Source organism: Rhodamnia argentea, chromosome 1 (genome assembly GCF_020921035.1).
Source record: "Rhodamnia argentea isolate NSW1041297 chromosome 1, ASM2092103v1, whole genome shotgun sequence".
Lineage (NCBI taxonomy): Eukaryota > Viridiplantae > Streptophyta > Magnoliopsida > Myrtales > Myrtaceae > Rhodamnia > Rhodamnia argentea.
In genome coordinates this window covers 25,697,310-25,716,013 of record NC_063150.1, presented here as the reverse complement: position 1 = coordinate 25,716,013, position 18,704 = coordinate 25,697,310, and the positions used below count along the sequence as shown (strand labels likewise).

General features: G+C 40.4%; 1 protein-coding gene, 1 long non-coding RNA gene and 1 pseudogene across 8 annotated transcripts in view; 2 read left to right on the top strand and 1 right to left on the bottom strand.

Annotated features, from left to right (window-relative positions):
* Nucleotides 1-9,897, bottom strand: part of LOC125313790 — a 483,189-nt gene extending 473,292 nt beyond the window's left edge. The window contains exon 1 of the long non-coding RNA XR_007197403.1: nt 9,780-9,897. This is a non-coding gene — a long non-coding RNA (uncharacterized LOC125313790). The remainder of the gene's footprint in view (nt 1-9,779) is intronic.
* Nucleotides 1-18,704, top strand: part of LOC115728661 (disease resistance protein RUN1-like) — a 1,102,447-nt gene that overhangs the window by 547,186 nt on the left and 536,557 nt on the right. For 2 of the 7 annotated variants that reach the window (XR_007197282.1, XR_007197281.1), the window contains exon 6: nt 7,951-8,014. The gene's annotated coding sequence lies outside the window, so the exon portion shown is untranslated. Of the gene's footprint in view, nt 1-7,933; nt 8,095-8,491; nt 8,511-8,623; nt 8,926-9,487; nt 9,524-9,610; nt 9,675-13,316; nt 13,333-18,704 lie in introns of those variants that run through there. The other 5 variants (XR_007197278.1, XR_007197277.1, XR_007197280.1 and 2 more) reach the window with 5 other exon arrangements.
* On the top strand, nt 10,269-12,184 carry LOC115727453 (annotated as a pseudogene).

Genomic DNA, 18,704 nt, shown 5'->3' with positions numbered 1-18,704 from the left:
AAAGTGGGTTAAGGAAGAGAAAACAGAGTTCTTCATTGTCTCCTATTTCTGCAACAATCAATCTTTAAAGTAATTGCTATGGATCAAGGTACTTCTTCATCCTTCATTATCGTGAAAATCATGAAGATCAAGGCTTCGCTGATGTTGAATTTCTTCATCAATGATTCACATTAAATTTCTATCAGTTAGGATGAGAGTATGGCTTATGGTCTCATGGTTTTCCGGTTATATGACTTATACAGTTTGTATGCGTGTGGAAGGCTTGATGAATTTTCATGGGATGAATTTTTGGTGATTTGAACGAATTAAAAATCTAGCACTTTTTGGCCGAGGAAAAAAAATGCCGATTCCGACCAAATTCTGACAATCCACCACCTGGCTTCGAACCAGTGGGTTTGCACCGCCATGGGCAACAATAGCCTTAATCATTTTTTTTTTTTGTCATAATAGCCTTAATCAATTTGGCACTAAGATAGTTGTAGCCATATCCACAATTGAGCAGCTCCTTGCCCGTTCAACCAATTTGCCATCACCATGTCCACGCCAGTAAACAAATACGTACAATTGACCGGCATACATATGTACATACTTGATAGTTCGGTAGAAAATGTTAGTAGAATACTGACATATAAATATTGGCACCCGTAAAATTGGAACAATGTTAAATGGTTTATTTTGTTAGTATGTTACTGACATAGATATTGCTACTCGTAAAATTGGATTAATAATCTAATAAGGCTTTATAGTGGTAAAATAGTTACTTTTTTGTAAGTTGCAACTGTTAAGCGAGATTAGTAACAAAAGATGTAAGCAACTCGTAATCTAGTACCAAAAATACTCGCCCTCTTATAAAAGCAAAAGATTGTCCATCATCTGCAGGAGTATTTCAATCTAGTAAATAGTTTATTTCATTCATGTGGTATTTACCAATAAAGATCGCTACTCTCGTAATTTGTAATCTACTAGTGAAAATGCACACTCGCTTGTAAAATCTAGAAGGAAAAAATGGTAATCTAATATTTGTTTTGAGGATGAAAAAATTGCTATTTTATTGATAACTTACTAACAGATGGCACAAATTACGAGCTATTGGTCAATTTTTACTGACCAGTAATTTACCAAGCATGGAACAAAACTCCATTTTTGGCGAACTCAATTTTAGAAACGCACAAGATTTCAATCTACAGCCATCCATCAAGCTCTGGTTAATTATTTTGATCCATTCTAGACACAGTGGAGGTGGTGGTATCTGCAGAAATGAGACAGAGAAGAAAAATTGACTAAGTATATGCTGTCAAGATCTTAGAAGAGTTCAATTTCTCTTTTTGAAAAGAATGCTCTGCACTGCGCTATGTCCAATGAGGACAGATTCACGTTCTCTTGCCTAGATTAGAACTCCTAGGAAATGACTTATGTTCTCGATATCAAAGAAGAGTCTACAATGGAAACTCTGCACTGTGCTATGTTCATGTTCTCCTGTTGAGATTTAAAACTCCTAAGTTGTTAAAAAGACAGTGCATTGTCAAATTTGACAGGCTAGGCTGGATTGATGTGGCAATGAATCATTCTCCTTAAAAAAATTGAAGCACACGGCCCACGACTCTCTGCTTATTTTGCCAATCCTGACTTCTAAGTTTGACTATTTGTATTTATGATTAATATATATATATATATATATATATATATATATATAGGTTATATGTATCTGCATTATGTAACCAGAAAGTGTAATGTAGTCAAATCTACTGTCGAATTTGGAATGCAATTTGGTTTGCCTCGTCCTCCTCCACTACTGTCCTTTTGGTGTTCATTCCTTTGTTTTGCGGTCTAATGCAACTATGTCCGTCCCGGCCATGTCTCTGTTTATATACCAATACGTTTTCTGGTCCACAACAAGAACAATTGAAGTTGTTGTCGAATTGATCCAACTCAGACGGATGGAGATGTCGAATAGAGCCAGCTTATTAGCAAGGCGAGATTATTACTATTTGAGGTTTTGTGTGTGTAGAGATTACTAGGAGGGTCCGTGGATATTACATTACATGGCACGGCACGTATATTTCCTTACCTTTCAGCTTCCTTGCGTCTATCAACATGTTGCATTTCGATAGAAAAGCAGGGTATGAGAGTAATAAAAAAATGGAGATTCCAAAATTATTTTTTTCTAGTATTATTGCTTGTTATAATTATTTTCCATGAAATGATTCCAAAAGGGTCACGTCTATGGAGGGAGGGAACCAAAGTTGCACATGGGTGGAGTCGGGTCGGGTCGGGTACTACTAAATGCTTTCTTCACATGTGAAAGTGTCCAATTTTCTTCCATATCCTCTTCCTTTTTTCCCTTTTTTTTCTCAAAAAAAAAAAAAAAACAAAGCGCGTTCGGATTCCGACATTGGATGCCCCCTCTTTTCACCTTTTCCCTACTATTTCCCTCCCGTCTTTTCTCCCCTACTATTGCGGTCAATTTGGTTTGGCGAACCGGCCGAATCCAGCTTTCATGCGCCCAATCAAAGACCACTTCAACTAATTAGCCGAAGTCTCTCCTGATCTTAAGTGCCTTGGCTTCTTGTACTTACTCCATCCTGATCTCAACTGCAACCTCTCATCTCTGCTATTCCACCATTCGCCTGTGTTTCAAACTCAAAGATGTTTGAGTACTTTTGGTTGCCCTGTATGGTGACGGTTGCTGCCGTCGCTCTCTCTGCTATCCTGTTCATAGAATTCCTGAAGAAGAAAAGAGCAGGTCAGATCGCTGTAGAGGGCAGAGCAGATAGTGATTCGGCTCCAAATAAGGGAACCACGGAGAGTGGTGATCCTACTTTCACTTCGCCACCGCTCAACGAAACGGCAACATCTTCCGGATATGACTATGAAGTATTCTTGAGCTTTAGAGGACCAGATACTCGAGCTGGTTTCACCGACTTCCTTTACACCAGTCTCGTAGATGCAGGAATCCGCGCATTTAAGGACGATGAAGACCTCCGCGTTGGGGAAGAGTTTGCCTCAGAACTTCTTCAAGCAATTAATCAGTCGAAGATCTCAATACCTATCTTTTCGAAAGGTTATGCCTCCAGCGTATGGTGTCTCAAGGAGCTATCCCAGATGGTTGAGTGCAAGAAAACTGGGGGACAAAAGATCATGCCCATTTTTTATGATGTGGCACCTTCAGAGGTTCGGCACCAGATCGGGGGTTATGGAGAGGCCTTTCGTTCACATGTAAATAATAAGCGATACGACGAAGAGACAATGCGTGAGTGGAAGGCTGCTCTCGAAGAAGTGTCGTTTCTAAACGGATGGGACCTGCACAGCATGCCCAACAGGTGATTAGTTTTAGTATTCCATCTCAGGTGTCTTGGATCATTAAAACTCGTTGAATTTCATTTGGTTTCTTTTCTAGATTTGCGTTAGCCTTGTTGAAATTAAATTCTGTGCTATTGAAGTTATACCGCAGAAAACACGCTAAGTAATAGCACAATCCCGATTTTGTCCCATCTTATTCCAACCGACATATTTTTTTTCCAATTCAGTTCATTCATTAACTGTAAGTGCCAACGCTAATTCATCTACAACTGAACAAATCCTTGAAGAACACATCTTGAATTCATCTTGTCAGAGCATAGTTTAATTCAACACAGTTTTCTAACTCATTATCTTTTGCCTTCCACAAACACTAGGCAAGAAGGAGAGTTTGCAAGAAAACTTACTCATAAGGTTTTCAGTGAGTTGAAAAAGGCTTATCTGGTATTATCGGACTGCTTGGTCAGTGTCGACAACCATGTGGATGTGATAATGGAAATGATAGGTGCTGGGACAAATGAAACACGAATTATAGGAATTCACGGGATGGGTGGCATCGGAAAGACGACTGTCGCCAAAATGATCTACAATAAGCTTTCGAATGACTTTGAGAATTGTTGCTTTCTTAGCGATATTCGAGAAAGGTCAAAAGCTAATGGCATTCAATGCTTGCAGAATCAGCTCATTTCTGAAATTCTCAAAACGAAATGCATTGATATAAAAGACATTGACCAAGGGACTCGGACAATTAAAGACAGGTTGTTTAATAAAAGAGTACTCCTCCTTCTCGATGATGTGGAAGAAGAGATTCATATTGATGCACTTGTATGTAAGCGTGATTGGTTAGGCGGAGGGAGCAAAATAATTATTGCTTCGAGGAACAAAGATATTCTTGAGGTTCCCAAAGTGGACTACAGTTATGAGCTTAGCTGCATGGATCTTGATCAATCTCTTCAACTATTTAGCAAACATGCCTTTAGAAAAGATTGTCCTTTGGAAGAATATATCGACCTATCCGAGAGGGTGGTAGGTATTGCTAGAGGTCTTCCGCTTACTCTGGAGGTCATAGGTTCACTTTTATGTCGCACTAAAAAGGAAAAGTGGGATCTCACATTGAAGAAGTTGGAAAATGTTCCTCACGCGAAGGTTCAGAGTAAGTTGAGAGTAAGCTATGATGCATTAGATTTTCGGCAACAGCACATATTCCTTGATATAGCTTGTCTTTTCATTGGATATCACAAAGACATTGTGGTTTACTTTTGGGATGAATCTAAATATCCGGAAGATGCCATGGAAGTTTTGCAGAATATGTCTTTGATTAAGATTACGGAGGATAATCAAGTGTGGATGCATGACCAACTCGGAGACCTCGGAAGAGAAATTGTTCGTCAAAAAAGTGAGACCAAAATAGAGAAGCAAAGTAGGGTGTGGGATCCTAAGGAAGGGTTGGGTTTGCTGCGGAAACATAAGGTAAAATCCCCCCATTCGAATTCACAGTATCATGGATTTTTTTTTTCCGAAGGGAAAAAGCCAGTTACTTTTTGTGTTGTCTATCACCATTCCAACTTCCTCAACCTATATTTTTGCTCTTTTGAGATTACAGGAATGATAATACTGAACTCAACTGCTTATTATAGTGGAGTTGAATAAATGCGTTTTTAAATTTATCCTTTGGACAGGGAAAAAAGAAAGTTGAATCTCTTTGTCTCGAGCTTGACCACGAGGAGGGGCAGTACCTTTTTACCTACGAGGGCTTTATGGGACTATCAAATCTAAGGTACCTAGAAGTGCACGGTTGGCAAGGAGATTTTAGTGCAGAAGAGAGGCTTCTTTGGCATGAATCACCATCAAATGGTATTCCAACTAATGAGAATATAGATCTCCTTCCACAATTACGATGGCTTTCTTGGCAAGGCATTCCCCCAACATTTAAGATTGCCAGTTTCTCCATGGAGAATGTGGTTTTTCTTGATTTATCTTGGAGTAAAATTACACATGATTGGAAGGGGTGGAACCACATGAAGGTATGCTACATGCCAGACAACACTTGTCATTCCACCTTATTATATTCAAATATAATCTTTGCGTGATTTTTCTTTTACAGGCGATGAAGAATTTGAAAGTTCTGAATCTGAGCTATTGCTTTTACTTGGAGAGAACTCCCGTCTTCTCTGCTCGTGCAAATTTAGAACGTTTGATCCTAAAATGCTGTAGCAAATTAGTCGAAATTGATGGGTCAATTTGTCGGTTGAAGTGCTTAGTTTCCTTGGATGTAGGTTTTTGTCCAAAACTTCATAGGCTGCCGGATGAGCTTGGGGATTTGGAATCGCTAATTGAGCTGGATATAGGCTTTACGGGGATCGCAGAACTACCTGACTGTATTGGGAACTTGAAAAATTTGAAAATGCTAAAGATGGAGCTTACTTCCACAAGCAAAATACCTGATGCCATTTGGACGATTGAGAAGCTCGAGAAAATAGATATCGAGAGCAGAAATCCTGGTGATAACCCTGTGAACATCGGCAATTCCATCTACAGAAATCAATCCCTGAAGATTTTGAGATTGACAGATTTTCAAATATACGCGGTACCGAAGCTTCCTGAAAGTCTCATCGAATTAGAACTGCATGAGTTGCACATGAAGATGTTTCCGGATCTCTCAAACCTCGTTAATTTAAAGAAATTGGATCTGGTATTTGTCCGACCTGATGATGATGTGAAATCTAATGGGCTTGTGGAAGATTCAATACCACAGTGGATTAGGAACTTAACCAAATTGGAGTCCCTGCGCTTGGAGTCTCCTTATGTGACCGCCTTGCGAGCAGACCTTAGCCTCCCTCCTCAACTCAAGTTACTTCACCTCGAGTGCCCTAAACTACGTCACCTCTCGAGGCTTCTCTCAAGTTTATCTTCCTTATATTTGTCCAATTGCAAGTCTCTTCACTCAATGGGGGATCTGTCAAATTTGGAGAACCTATCATCTCTCCAAATTGATCGCGCTGCAATCTCAGAGATTCAGGATCTTGATTGTTTGGAGAACCTACAAGAATTAGAGCTTCAGGACCTTGAACAGGTGGAGAAATTGCCTGATCTAAGTAATTTCAACAAATTGAGAAGTCTTCAAGTACACCATTGTGACAATCTGGTTGAGATTCAAGGCGACCTACCACAATTTTTGAAAAAATTGCAGATTTCTAACTGCAGATTTTTATGGAAGTTGCCAAATCTGTCAAGTTTGACGAGCCTGCTAGAGGTATCCATAAGGGGTTGTGGCAATCTGGCTGAGATTCAAGGCGAACTACCACAATCTTTGGAAATATTGGAGATTGAAACTTGCAGATCTTTACAGAAGTTTCCAAATCTGTCGAGCTTGATGGGGCTGCGAGAGGTGTCCATAGGTTTTTGTGGCAATTTGGTTGAGATTCCAGGAGAACTACCACAATCTTTGGAAAAATTGAAGATTGATTTATGTGAATCTTTACAAAAATTGCCAAATCTGTCGAGCTCGAAGGTGCTGCGAGAAGTGTCCATAGGTTGCTGTGGCAATCTGCTTAAGATTCAAGGCGAACTACCAAAATCTTTGGAAAACTTGAAGATTGAATCCTTGAGATCTTTACGGGAGGTTCCAAATCTGTCAAGTTTGACGGGGCTGCGAGAGGTATCCATTGGTTTTTGTGGCAATCTAGTTGAGATTCAAGGAGAACTACCACAATCTTTGGAAATACTAAAAATTGATACCTGCGAATCTTTGCAGATGTTGCCAAATCTGTCGAGCTTGACGGGGCTGCGAGAGGTATTCATAGGTTGTTGTGGAAATTTGGTTGAGATTCATGGCGAACTACCACAATCTTTGCAAAAATTGGAGATTGATTTTTGGAGATCTTTATGGAAGTTGCCAAATATGTCGAGCTTGACGGGGCTGCAAGAGGTATATATAGGATTTTGTGGCAATCTAGTTGAGATTCAAGGCGAACTACCACAATCTTTGAAAAAATTGAAGATTGAATCATGTGAATCTTTACAGAAGTTGCCAAATCTGTCGAGCTTGACAGGGCTGCGAGACCTTCATATAGGGTGTTGTGGCAATGAGGTTGAGATTCTTGGCGAACTACCACAATCTTTGGAAAATTTGAAGATTGATTCCTGGAGATCTTTACGAAAGTTTCCAAATCTGTCAAGCTTGATGGGGCTGCGAGAGGTATCCATAGTTAGTTGTGACAATCTGGTTGAGATTCAAGGCGAACTGCCACAATCTTTGAAGACCTTGAAGATTTATTCATGCGAATCTTTATGGAAGTTGCCAAATCTATCGAGCTTGATGGGGCTGCGAGAGCTATGCATAGGTCTTTGTGGAAATCTAGTTAACATTCAAGGCGAACTACCCCAATCTTTGAAAACCCTGAAGATTCATTCATGTGGATCTTTGCGAAAATTGCCTAATCTGTCGAGCTTGATGGGGCTGGAAGAGGTATCCATAGTTGGTTGTGACAATCTGGTTAAGATTCAAGGCGAACTACCACAATCTTTGAAAACCTTGAAGATTTATTTTTGTGAATTTTTACGGAAGTCACCTGATCTGTCGAACTTGATGGAACAAGGAAAGGTTCGAATAATTGGTTGTGGGAAGTTAAATTTGGGAGAAGACTGCAAATCTGAATCTCAATCTGAGGGAGAAGACCATGAATCTGAATATGATATCTGAGGGAGAAGATGAGGAATAAGTGCACGTACTCTTGAAAGCTTCTTGATCCACGACCACAAATTGATTCCTTGTGTCCAAACTTTAAACAAATTGAGGTGAATTATTTCATCCAACAACCAATGTTTTCCCTTTTCTGCAATCAAATTCTTTCACAGATATGAACAGAGAAGTTTACATGCACTTTTTAATTACCCTTTCATGAGTTGATGACTGAAAATCTGACGAAGGTATTGAAATGGATACCTCCATACAACCAGAGGGTTCTTAATTCTGTACAAATGTTCGTTCTCTTTTCCTAGTTTGGTTTGGCTTTTTTAGGTATATTCTCCTTGCTTTTATGTTTCAAAGCTGCAGTTATGCATGCATTGCATCGTTTTTATTTGCTCTTAAACAAATTATTAGAGATCCTTGTCGATTTGCTGCTTCACATATTTCGAAGAAGATACCTCTGTTTCGCATTGGAGATAACTTCCTTGTACTGTAAAAAATTAGATGGAATGTGTGTTGGAAGGCTAGATGGCTATGGTTCTCCTCCTAGAACGTTACAGCATAATCAACTCATTGTTGCAACTGTGAAGACGATAGACTCTCTGTATTGATATGCTTATGTAGTCTATTTTTCAGGAAAGCTGTGCTTCTTAGAGGGATTTGCAAATGTTATGGAGAAGTCATAAAATGAAGAAAGAGGAATTTCACAAGGGCAGCAGCATCAATAGTTGGTGCAGCAAACCTTCCATGTCCAAGGTATCATATATCATCTTATAGTTAAGGCTATAATTCAGTAATATCGGTGCCTAGGACATATGCTAAGTCTCAGTCGGGATTAGAAATCATGTAAGTGAAACTCTTGTGTGATCTCCATTATTGCAGTTTTCTAAAAATGGTTATGTCTAGGTGATTATCTGTCATAGAAGCCCTTCCATTCACCTCAAGTTATATTAGAGGATTCTTTCAGGGGTTCAGATTTATAAGAAGCGCTAAGGGAGACATCTCAAACGAATGGCTTTTTGCTGCTTCCCGTTGTTGCAGTGAGGAATTAAAGTTACATAAATTTAGAGAAATCTTTCTGCACAGGGAGTTGTGGCTAATTCAGCAGCTGTACAAATGAAGACCGAATAAAGGAAAATGAAGATGACATTCAAAGTGAAGCGTACATCCACTTTTTAATTACTTTTTGTGAGTTGATTCATGGAAATCTGAAGAAGGTATTGAAATTATGGTTCGTCCATGCAACCAGAGGGTTCTTATTTATGTACAAATGTGTGTTTTCTTTTCCTAGTTTGGTTTGGCTTTTTAGCTATATTCTCTTTAAATGATTTCTCCTTGCCTTTATGTTTCCCAGCTGGAGGTATGCATGTTGATTGCATCGTTATTATTTGATTATGACAATTCATTAGAGATCCAAGTCGAATTGCTGCTCCACATATTTCGAAGTTGATACCCTCTGCTTTGCATTGGAGATAACTTTGCTATACTGTAAACAATTAGATGGAATATGTGTTGGAAGATCATAGCACTATGGTTCTCATCCTGAAATTTTACAGCGTAATCTACTCATCGTGAAGAAGACGGACTCTGTAATGATATGCTTGTATCTAGTTTATTTTCCAGGAAAGGCGTGCTTCTTAGTGGGATTTGCAAATGTTGTGTAGAAGTTTTAAAATGAAGAAAGAGGAATTTCACTTGGGTGGCAGCATCAATAGTTGGTGCAGCAAAGCTTCCATCTGTGATGGAGAGGAGAACTATTTAGCTTCTGAAAGGTAATCACAAATCATCCTACAGTTGAGGCCAAATTTCGATATTATTGGTGCATAAGACATATGATAAGTCTCACTTGGGGTCAGAAATCATGTAAATCGACCCTTGTGTGATCTCCATTATTGCCTCCATTTTCTCGAAATGGTTATGACTGGGTTATCCCTAATAGAAGCCCTTCCATTCACCTTAAGTTATACTAGATGGCTCTTTTAGGTTTTAAGATTGGCAGGAAGTGCTAAGGAGACCTCAAACAAACGGCTTTTCGCCAGTTTCTAATGTTGCCGAGAGGAATTAAAGTTGATGTTGACCGTATTCTCTCTCACAATCTTGGGTGGTAAATCCTGTATTCATCTGTTTTGGGAAGTAAAAGGGCTTTTTGGGCAAACCCGACTCTGTTTTTCATCTAAATGTATGTTCTGTCCATCTGTGAAACTTCAGAGGTCAAGGGCATTCAGTTTTTGCATAATAACTCATCTCCAATATGCTCAAAGGAAATTAACAGAAATAAGTAATGTTGATCAAGACAATTAAAGATGGGGTATTTAGTATGGTGAAAAGAAGTTGTCACACTTCAGCTCCTCTTTTCAAGTACTTCTCTTTAATTGAGCAGGTGCAGGAGCACAGGCTTATATCCCCTCTCCCTTCTCTCTCTCTCTCTCTCTCTCTCTCTGTGTGTAATCTGTCTGTTTATCTTTGCAGAGATTGAAGGTTTGAAAAGGAAACTATCAAGCAAATTAGGTGCAAATTCACTATCAATGCAACCCAATTAGCACGTTCTCTATCATGCCTGAAAATTTCGAGATTTATTGGAGTAAGCTTGACCATATAAGTGGGAAGTTGGAAATGGAGTTTTTTACCAATAACAAAGCTTTCCATGCTGAGACTGAGTATACTTAGAAGAAGTAAAATCCCTTGTTATAGGGTAGATCGAATAATACTCGGTTCTGCTTATGCGTTTCGACAATTACCTTAGCCTTTTTAAGGAATATAATTTGCTCCGTAATTCTTATCTGTACAAAACATCGCCCAGCACGTAAAGAGCGTATTCTCATTTTCTTGCTGTATCGATTTTCTGTACCAATTTCAGAAATGAAATGTAAGGTCTGAATGGAAGTATATGGAGTGGATTCATGTCGATAAGTGTGAAGAATGAATAACTTCTATAACAGCCTGCTTATCTAAATGAACTTATTTGCGGACACAATTCCATTTCTGGAAGAAGATTATTTGATTTTCAGCTGTCTCTTTTCGCAGATTGGCGAGTGTGTTGCTATCTGGTTGAGACCAAACTTTGAAACTGTCATGTGTCCATACTCCGCTCCCCACCTAACAAAGCCAAAGGTAAAGAATTCTGTTCAAAAGCCAAGTCGTATGTGCTTTTCAAAAGCCAAGTCTTTTTCTTTAAACAAGTATTCCAACCCTCCAAGCACTGAGTAAAGAGCTCTTTTGATACAGGAGTGCAAGAAGCTTTTCATCGTCCATTTGTCTGAAGGAGAATATTTTGCTGTACCAAAGAACTTGAAATTGCTAGCCGTCCCGTTGTTTGAGCTCTATGACAACGTGAATGTATGGTGACACCTAAGCTTCTAAACCTCCATTCTTTTATACATCAATTCTTAAATATCTACATGTTCTTATCGATAAAATGCACTTCCAAAATCAATATTTAGGTTGCTTGTGGAGCAAGTCTACAAGTGAGAGGAGAAATAGAAATATCAGGAGTTTAGGATATTCTTTTCCCCTTCTCCCTTCGTCAAGTGGGCGTGTCTCTAAGGGGGCGAGAAAAATAGAGCTTAGTGGCGGCAACCTGTGCCTGCTGTAGGTGGTAGCTACCCTTATGGACGTCTCCAGTGTGGCCGGTGGTGAGACTGTTCTGAGAGATGAAGATGTAAGACCTTGAGGTGGTGCAGCGCTGAGGCAGGGAGGCTATGAAATTTAGGGAAAAAGAAACAAAAAACACAAATTATTGTTATAATATTTGTTGAATTCTAGTCACTTTACTTTGTAAGTAGTTTTTATCAGGTCATTCTGGTAGCTTGATTTGAAATTGTGTAGATTCCTAGAGCACAATAAAAATTCTCTTGATTTGTCCCCAGACCTGAAAGAACTCGACTGGAATTGCCAAATTATGATGTTAGAATAGCGGGGGGTACAGCTGGATTTTTTTGTCATCCCGTTTGCGAATCACTTCTACGTCTACACATGGAATACATGCTGCATGGAGGCTTCCGCACTTTTTGTTGGCAGAGATATGGACCGCTTATCTCCGCCATACCGCAGCAGCTCTCAAGGTTTCAGTTCAACATGATGACCACACGAAAGCATTTGAGGGAGAAAGAAGCTTTCGGTTAATGCTTTCTAATATTTCTCGGGGTCGCTAGGTAGCAAATGGACGGACCTTGACAACTTAGCTAGTGTAGCAAGAGCCTGCCTTCACCTTCTTCTGTTACGATGATTTGTAGGCGAGCCCCTATTCTAGAATAGTTGTCACCTTTCCGACCTGACCAAGTTGTGATTGTTCTTGCCTCACTTGATTATTTGTTTGCCTGCTGTAATCGGTGGCTTCTAGAATCGGGGTTCGGAGTTGCCGGTTGTTGAGATTGCTCCTGGGATGTGTATTACTGTTCGATGAAATTGAGCTGGAACCAGTAGTACTAATAGTACATGCCTGCATTTTCATCAGAGGATTTGGAATCTTCGATCCGGTTGTGTCTTGGTTATACCAGCTTTATTTCAGTTGTGTTCTCTTCCTTCAAGTCTTGGGGGAATCATGGGCCTACCCTAGTCTGGTTATTGGCCGATTCTCCTTTTGAGCCAACTGATGCATCCATCTTATGCTCCGTTTTGGTTTAGGTGATTAATCACACCCAAAACCCGAGCATTCCCTTTTGCAACCGGGAGTACAATCGTCTATTGGATCCAATCTAGAAATCAGATTTGCACTATGCAGCTGAATATTCTCTGAGTGGACCACACCGACGACCATGACCTTAACGTCAGGGCAAAACGCAGCCTAATACGGTTGACCATAGCGACGGGAGAGCTAGGGAATTATTTTGGACTCCGCAAACTGAGGCTCCATTTGTTTTTTGGAAAATGAAAATTCAAAAAATATTTTTCAAAAAAATAATCGCTTTTGTGTCGTTTGAAATAATTAGTCAACCAAAAATGTTTTCATTATCGACAATAATTTTTTCTAACATATGTGAAACTTCAGAGGCTCAAGGGCAATCAGTTTTTGCACAATAACTCGTCTCCAACATCCTCAAAGGAAATTGACATGTTGATCAAGACAATTAAAGATAGGCTACTTAGTGAAGGCGTTCTCGTCCTTTTTGATGATGTTGACCAGAAAATCAATTGAATGCACTCATGGATAACATCTATGATATTCAGGCATTACTGAATTCTTCAATGCTGATATCAAGCGCCGAAGGATTTCGAGATACTTGACATGGCTATTGAGACTCTCTTAGGAGCACCATAATTGCGCTACTTTCCCTGGCAATTGGAGCTCTTACAAGCCTTGCCTTGATTACTTGTCTTTGAAAAAGTGTAGACGTATAGAGCGGCTTGCGGACTCAATTGGCAATTAGCAATCGATACTTGAGTCGGATATCTCCTATGTCTGCTGTTGTAACCACATTATGAACAGATATTGGTCAGCTTTCTCAACTTAAAAAGACAAGAATTATGTGATTTGGGTGGTTGAATTTGATGGTCGATGAGAACCGTGATGGATCTCTCAAATTTGAAGGGACTGTCAGAACTAAGAATTGGGGAGCCTGTAATAAGGTAGACTCAAGTCCTTGACTGTTAGGAGATTTTACAAATTCTGAAGCTTTTTCATCTTGGACCATGGGAGAGTTTTCCTAATCATGACTCATTTGAAGAAGTTGCAGTCAGTTGCCCTAAACTTCTGTGGTAATATGGATTTTGCTAGTCACAAACAACCAGAATCTCCAGAAGGAATGTTAATCAAAGGTCCTGCCATCCTTAATGTTGAGATTTTAACGCGGAAACACTAACGGATCTTGCAAATAAGTCAATACGAAATCACCAGAAAAATTACGATGAACGATAAATGACACCAGAGATTACGTGGTTCAGTCAGAATGTCGGTACCTACGTCCACGGGGAGAGCTAATAATATAATTCACTATAATCGGAGAGTCAGATTTACAATCACTCATGCACTCGAGTGTTTCCCGCACCTAAATTAAGCCCAAAACAAACCCACAAGCCATATCTCATAATCTCTCACAGAACTCTCATTCAGAAAGACTCACAGAGGGAAATAGATATTTGTCTTGTTTGCTCTCGAAAACGGCTGAACAAAAGAACGTCACGTTCTTTTCTTCGTTTTCGTGCGGCTTCAAGAAGCGCCCTTTCTCTGCTTCTTTTCCTCTTCGCGCAGCTTTGTTTTTTATACAAGGCCACTGTGCGGTTGTCCCTTTCTTATATGACTATTCTGCAGGAGAGGAATAAAGCAAACCCTTCTTTCTTTTTCTGACAAAGACCTTTTTGTCCTCATAAACTAATATTAATTCTAGAATATGTGAGTCAATTCTTTGTCCTCTAGTGACTTTCTTTGATCTGTACATATCCAAAGAAAGTGTCTCCCTCCTGCACGCAACATAAAGAAAGCTCAAGAAAAGTCAAACGGTTAGAGATAAATATCAATCCCCTTCGCCCGAATAATCCGGATTTGCGCGAGATACTTGAAAGATGCACAACAGATTTTGGACAAATCAAAATCTTCCAATGAGTCTCTATATACTGCTCAAACTCGAGACACTAACTTAACAATCTCCACCTTGGCTCGATGTTTGAAGCCAAGTTATAGTGCTCATTATCCATCCTGCTCTCCCAACGCCCCCACAGGCGCTCACTCTCCACAGACGTGTATCAAGCTCAAGTAGAGCTTGAACTTATATAGAGGAGTGAAGTCGGTCCACATGTCCGCCGGATTCTCCATCACAAGAAATTTCTTCTTGGTCACATCTCCTCTTGACATGCTATATCTGATGCAAAAATTTCGGTTACCAATGAACTCGATTCTCCGGTGATATTTCTGACTTTTATCGAACACCACATCAACCGAATGTCCCATGTCAACATCACTAATCAAGTCATTAGACCACACTGCCTCTTCAACTTTTTCTGTTGTTACCATGTTTCCGGTCTCGGTCGTCAACGAGACCATAGTATCTCCCAATGATGCCTTCCAACTCATAGTACAACCGGCAAAAGTAAAGGCATAGCTGCTCAGAAGTCGACCATCTTTCGGGTTCCCTGTGTGACCCAGGTTCACAAACCTAGTTCTTGTCACACTACCCGAACTACATTCTCCTAAATATATCCCAACGTACGTCGTCCCTAATAAAATCAGGAGAATCCACTTCACATCATCACAATGTATATATGTATTAATCGTATACATTTTCCCAACTACATGTGATAGATCAAGCCTAGTACTATCCATGGTATAATTCGGATAACCAACAGTACTAACATGTGAAGCATGGGACAATTGCTCCACCTCCATCCAAGTACACTGTGACAAACTAGACAATTTATAATATGCAGCAAGCGGGGTACTTATAGAATTTCTTCTAGCAGTCTCTCTCTGCATCACCGTACCCGAAGCTGTCTCTATTGCACCCAAATTATCTATTTTAATATCTGCATACAACTGTCGCTCTATCTCATCCACTTCCACCGACCACCTCGAAGCTTCATCAACTGTGACCTTGGAACAACTGTTAACTACTATGGAAGCTAGCGACTCTCGGGACTCTGTCACATTCGTCGTACTCCGAACATCTCTAGGCCCTACCCGAAGCTCCACCTGTTTCCGAACACCATCCGGATCTTTCTCTTCAATTGATCCTTCACTCCTTTTAAGAAACAGAGCAAATTCGTCAAAGGTAACATCATTCTTGAACATAAAATCGGGTGAATCTTTCTCGGTGCACCACAGCCTGTATCCCTTCACCCCATGTGCATAGCCTAGGAATATGCACTTCTTTGTCCCCGACACCAGCGCGCCATCACTCACACGAGCATAAGTAGGACAACCAAACACTCTCAATTTGGTGTAATCAACAGGCTTACCTGACCACGTTTCCTCGGGAGTTTTCCAATCAATTTCCGGTGATGGTGATCCGTTGACTAACCAACAAGCGGTATTAACTGCTTCAGCCCAGAAATCTTCATCTAATCCAGCATTAGAGAGTAAAGAGCGAGCTCTTTCTAATATAATTCCGTTCATCAATTCCGCAACTCCGTTCAATTGTGGTTTATCGGCAATAGTGCGGTGTCTCACCATGCCTTCCTCTGCGCAAAATTGACTAAGCTCATCGAAACAGAATTCTAACCCTTTATCGGTACTTAGGCAGATGATCTTTCTTCCTATCTGCTTTTCGATCATCGCCTTCCATGACTTGAACCGACCAAGCACTTCGCTCTTGTGCTTAAGAAGATAAATCCAAACTTTCCTTGAAACATCATCAACAAAGGACAATACATACATGGCACCTCCCTTAGACAGAGCGGGAGAGGGTCCCCGTAAGTCTAAGTGTATGCAGCCTACAATCTTCGAGGTCCGGTGAACTGTCGTCTTGAACTTCACTCTCCGCCGACTACCGATGTCACGGTGATCACAGAAATCCAGCTTCTCAATTTGATGACCCCCTAGTAGGCCCCTCTGACTCAGAACAACCATCTCCTTCTCACTCATGTGCCCAAGTCTCATATGCCATAACTGTATTGTATCCTCACCTGAAGTATCGGAGAATCTAGTAGACGAGCTAATCACTGTCTTTCCCTGGAGTAGATATAACCCACGTTCTATCTTTCCTTGCATCATAGTAAGAACACCTCGAGAGACCTTTATAACTCCACCTTCAGAGAAATCCAAGTATTCGAACCTATCAAGAGCACTCAACGAGATAAGGTTCTTTCTCGGTTCCGGTACATGCCTCACATCCGTCAACGCTCGCACCACTCAATTGTGCATTTTAATCCGAACTGTTCCGATCCCCACTACTTCACAAGCAGCGCCGTTTCCCATAAGCACCTTACCACCCTCCGTGCAGCGATAGGTAGTAAACCAGTGTCTATGAGAAGTCACATGATAAGAACATCCAGAATCAAGCACCCATTCATCCCCTGATGAACTCATGGCAACTGTTAACACAACATCAGCATCACTAGAACTACTATCAGCTGTGGTAACAATATTACCATCACCTGCAGGCTCCACCTTAACTCCTTTACCCTTATACTTCGGACAAGCTCTCCTATAGTGCCCTATCTCATTACGGTGATAACATCGACGGTTCCGAACATTAGACCTCGATTTAGAACGGCTCTTCCATCTGTTACTTCTAGACTCTCTCTGTTCATCTCTACCACGAATGAACAAACCTTGCGCACTACCTTGCGTCAAGTTATCTTCTCGTAACTTCTTTTGCCACTCCTTAGATAATAAAGCAGACTTTACCTCTTCCAAAGTAATCGTAGTACGCCCCTGCAATAATGAATCCATAAAATGCTCAAAAGAATCCGGTAGAGATGCTAACAACATCATACCTCGTTTCTCATCGGGCAAGGCCTCGTTGACGTTCTTCAAGTCCATCATGAGTTTGTTAAACTCATCTAAGTGGCCTTTGATAGATGTGCCTTCAGCCATTCGAAACTGGAACATCCTCTTCAGCATATACAAGCGATTGTTCAAACCCTTCATAACATAGAGTGCCCGAAGTTTAGCCCACAATGCTGCGGCATCCTTCTCATCAGCTATCTCTATCAACACCTCATCCGATAGGTACAACATGATTATACTTCTCGCCTTCTTCATTAACATGTCCTTGTCGGCATCATTCATAGTTTCAGGCAACCCATCCTTGCCCTCTAATGCCTCAACCAAACCTTGAGTCGTTAATAACACCTCCATCTTGAGACTCCATAACCCAAAGTTGTTCCTCCCATTAAACTTCTCAATCTCAAATTTCGCTCCAGACATAATTGCAATAACAGAATTTCCCGACAATGATCAGACAAGCAAAAGTCCCAAATCAACTGTAGAAACTCTAACCTGGCTCTGATACCAATTGTTGAAATTTTAACGCGGAAACACTAACCGATCTTGCAAATAAGTCAATACGAAATCACCAGAAAAATTACGAAGAACGATAAATGACACCAGAGATTACGTGGTTCGGTCCGAATGTCGGTACCTACGTCCACAGGGAGAGCTAACAATATAATTCACTATAATCGGAGGAGTCGATTTACAATCGCTCATGCACTCAAGTGTTTCTCGCACCTAAATTAAGCCCAAAACAAACCCACAAGCCATATCTCATAATCTCTCACAGAACTCTCATTCAGAAAGACTCACAGAGGGAAATAGATATTTGTCTTGTTTGCTCTCGAAAACGGCTGAACAAAAGAACGTCACGTTCTTTTCTTCGTTTTCGTGCGGCTTCAAGAAGCGCCCTTTCTCTGCTTCTTTTCCTCTTCGCGCGGCTTTGTTTTTTATACAAGGCCACTGTGCGGTTGTCCCTTTCTTATATGACTATTCTGCAGGAGAGGAATAAAGCAAACCCTTCTTTCTTTTTCTGACAAAGACCTTTTTTCCTCATAAACTAATATTAATTCTAGAATATGTGAGTCAATTCTTTGTCCTCTAGTGATTTTCTTTTATCTGTACATATCCAAAGAAAGTGTCTCCCTCCTGCACGCAACATAAAGAAAGCTCAAGAAAAGTCAAACGGTTAGAGATAAATATCAATCCCCTTCGCCCGAATAATCCGGATTTGCGCGAGATACTCGAAAGATGCACAACAGATTTTGGACAAATCAAAATCTTCCAATGAGTCTCTATATACTGCTCAAACTCGAGACACTAACTTAACACTTAATGTGAGTTGATCGGGTT